Raw genomic sequence first — 3,966 nt, 5'->3', positions numbered from 1 at the left:
GAAAGGAAAATTATTATAATAGTTATAAATAAATTAAAATACTCTTATTTCTCAATAGAAATAAGAGTATAACCTTAATTTAATAAGTAAAAACCTTGATATTTATTTATGGAAGAGAATTAGTCTCAATAGACTAAGAAATATCAAGGTGTTTGAACCCTAGACACCGGCTTATGACGTTATCTACATGTACTTCAGTAAACACTAAAAATATCTAGTGTAACTGACTGGAGAAAAAAATTGAAAATAAACAGTAATTACTACCAACCCGTATATATTCTAGTTCTTAAACTACAAGTATTGTTTTGTTAAACATAAATGAGAGTTTCGTCAGGAACAATAAAATGATTTTTTTCATCCTGCGTTCAAAAAATGTTTCCGCCCGGGATCGAACCGGGGGCCTTCTGCGTGTTAGGCAGATGTGATAACCGCTACACCACGGAAACTTAGTACTCGTTTCTATATATCTCATGTCAATTCTGGTTATATGACGTTATAAATTATGAAACTTTATGAGGAAACTTTCTTATTGCAATTGTCAAAGAAATATATTTTATGTCCAAATACAATAATGTAACGTTTTTGTTCTGTTTAAAATATTTATAATCAAAGTCATAATCAATCGCAGATTTCCAATAAAACCAACGGAATTTGGAATTCTACACCCGGCTTCAAATATTACATATTTATGCTCGTATCGAATCATAGTATACTTTTCTACGAAAGTTTGATAATATTATTAAAGTCGTCATTAAAACAGGAATGTCGAATAAAAAAGTACGGTTATTAGTTCGACAAGGATGCTGATTTAAATATAAAACGTCACTTATATTAGGTTCTGATAGTCAAGGATATCAGTGTTATACTATGTCCTCCTACCCACGACCGGGTCTAGGTGTCGGATTCGGTGAAGATCGGCTGTAAATATGTTAAGACCTAGTGGCACGAGCGTTCTTTTCCCGTATACTTTATTATACCATGAAGGTCCCTTTAACTCAACTCGGTCCTCGGAGCACAAGGTCAGCATTTTTAAAACTACGATAGTGTGAAAACGTTACTATAGGCTCGGTAGGTAGTAGGCTCGCTGCCTAATCTAGCCTGTAAGTCCGCCCTAAGTTTTTTTTTGCTCCAACATTTTACTCGTAGTTTATTAAGTTATGGATATCGAAATGCCTAATAAGTTTTGTTTCAGGAACAACTAGCTACTTTGTGCTAAACTATTTGACAAAAATGTTTAAATATCGGAGAAATATTTGCTTGAATATTACAGACAGTTGTAAAAGTTACTTTAATTTTGACAATGTGATCAAAAATGATTTAGTTTGTATACTAATTAAATAAAAGATATGTTTCCGCCCGGGATCGAACCGGGGACCTTCTGCGTGTTAGGCAGATGTGATAACCGCTACACCACGGAAACGTTGTCGTGAAGATTGATATACATCAATAAAGTCTTAAAATCGAAAGTTACTTGCCGATAAGACAGTGCAAAAATTTGACCTGAATTCTGCGTCCGGTCAATACATTCTGACGTAAGTGTTTAAAATCGGAGAATACATTTTACTTTCTAAATTACTCGTATGTATATAATTTACTAGCAAACTAACTGATTTAACAGACGCTGTTCTTTGAGATCTCCATTTGCCTTCTCCTTGTCTCTAAGCATCACTCTGGGATATAAAATTCGTTAGGTTTGCAAAAATAAGAGAAAAACTATCCTAATATATTAAGTTTGCTTGATGGTTATAATAAATGGTTGTATATAGTACACACACACAGAAATTATACACCCATGAATGTTATACGCCCCTTTTATACTTATGACTATTCCAAATAAAATGTCTCGTGTCTAGATTCAGATAAAAAGCCAAATGCTAAAAATAAACGTTAGACTAACCTAAATTCAATTATAAATTAGTCGCTGTAATGATACTCTTGTGTCTCTCTTGTATTTATAATACAAGAAAGAGATTGAAGATTTAATTAATGAGTTGACACTAAGGAGGTTATATATCTCAGTTTACATAAAAGGTTAAAATATATGCAGCCAAGATTACCACTCTCAATCGTCACTCGAGAAAGTATGTTTATAGATATAAATAAACATCTTTGTTTTAATAATTACATAATGACTTATAATGTGTTACGTTCAATGTTTGAAAACAATTAAATAAAAATAAATATGTATGATACGTAAATATCAACAATAAATGATAACTGTTGTTCGTGATATGAGAACCGGCGTTGTTTTTGTTTTAGTCATTCAATTAATATTTTAATATAGTAGATCAATATTTACAATATACTACGCAACTGTAATCATGTACTGTAGAAAATATATTTATTTAACACGCAACTTGGTATATAAGATTAAACATAGTATGTGACCATTTATCAGATACGTCTTACGACACGATACTTTTCATAAGCTTAAAAATGCTGTACAGTAATATTGGCTGTGTTGCATTGGGTACAATATTCGAGGCGGCTATCATATTTAGTATGGAACCTTCAAATCGCAGGAAATAATTATACTCGTATAGTGTTTCAACAGGACTTTTGTAGGCAAGTGAAAAAGACAGAAAATTGTTGAGAGCGTGAACAAGTTTAAATAATTCTAAATTTTTTACCCATAGTTTATGAATGTTGTTTACATATACAATAAAGTTCTTATAAGATTATTAAAAAAATCGCCATTGTTTAATTTCCTGTAACTTTCTAGGTTTTATTTATAATTTAAATAGTAACTTAAATTCAAATTAAAATTTGAAATGTCTTTATTCAAGTAGGCATTAATATGCATTTTTGGATCGTAGAAAAATTTTCCTTTGATTTAAAATATGAAAAGTTTGGAACATTTTATTCCAGTGATTTTTTAATGTAATTATTTTGTTATTTTATTGGAATATTCAAAGGTTTAAAGAAATGGAAAGTCCAAAAATCTATATATTTTACTTTAAAGAACCTTCATTCACAATCATACAACAAATTGTTTTGTAAAACTTGAAAAATGTTAATTAACTGTTATACTATAACAAAAAAATTAATTTAAAAAATTACTTACAACCGTTACAAAGAAGTCGGTAGGAAATCTTTACAAAAACCATTATCCTTTTGCCTTATGTGAGTAGGGGTTGCTGAAGTGTTATTTTAGACATCTGTTTTCGGGTGATTTCAGATACTGTACCAAGATATATTAACACCAGCCGTGCAGACGCAGCCTTCTTCGACATATCAGAAAAATATTATTTAAATTTGGACCGTTTCAGAGCAATGTGGTGATATCATGAATTATAAAATATGACATCGTGCAAGCATTTGTAATTTTGAGACGTATTATGTACATTTTAAAAACAAGGTATTTCTTAGGTTGACAAATTGCAGAAAAACAAATCATTTTCACGACAGGCAGAGAACGTCATAAACACATTCTTAATATTAAACAACTGTAGGCCACTACGTTTGTACCCCCCTTTTTTGTATTTCGTGGGTAACAACAGATTTATTTTTGATGACCATTGAGAAGCATTATACAGAGTGTTAATGGAGCTTAAATAATGTTTCATGTAGGTGTTCAGGCTGAATCCACCTGAAAAACTTATACGGGAGAGGCTTACAACAAATTCAGTCAGATTTCTTGAAGTCGCTTTCACAATATTATTCACGTTATACACATATAATTAATTACCGTAGCTAAAAGAGTACCATTATCTCATTAAAATAATATATAGGATATAATGCGGTAAAAATAATTAACATATACTAATTCAGCTATGCTATGTTTGTCAATTTAACAAAATAAGGTTTATAAAATAAAAATGTTAATAAAAATATTGACATGAAGAAAAATCAAAAAACTATAAACTGTGATACAAATTAATAACTTAGCTTTTATAAAATAAGAAAAGACTCTGGTACATTTTTATAGATAGACCTAGACTGTGATAATTAAGAAGAGGAAAGGTG

The 3,966-nt window shown here is 30.4% G+C and overlaps 2 non-coding genes across 2 annotated transcripts; both read right to left on the bottom strand.

Moving 5' to 3' along the window:
* Window positions 1-373: 373 nt before the first annotated feature.
* TRNAV-AAC (transfer RNA valine (anticodon AAC)) lies at window positions 374-446 on the bottom strand. Its single transcript has one exon. It is a non-coding gene; the product is annotated as a tRNA-Val (tRNA).
* Window positions 447-1,347: 901 nt separating this feature from the next.
* On the bottom strand, window positions 1,348-1,420 carry TRNAV-AAC (transfer RNA valine (anticodon AAC)). The gene has a single exon. It is a non-coding gene; the product is annotated as a tRNA-Val (tRNA).
* Between the last annotated feature and the right edge of the window lie 2,546 nt (window positions 1,421-3,966).

This window comes from Battus philenor, unplaced genomic scaffold (assembly GCF_028537555.1).
Source record: "Battus philenor isolate CCGP_79_NKW_IND1 unplaced genomic scaffold, ilBatPhil1.0.hap1 SCAF_3, whole genome shotgun sequence".
NCBI classification, from domain to species: domain Eukaryota; kingdom Metazoa; phylum Arthropoda; class Insecta; order Lepidoptera; family Papilionidae; genus Battus; species Battus philenor.
The sequence above is the reverse complement of the archived record's forward strand: the minus strand, read 5'-3'. Positions and strand labels throughout refer to the sequence as shown.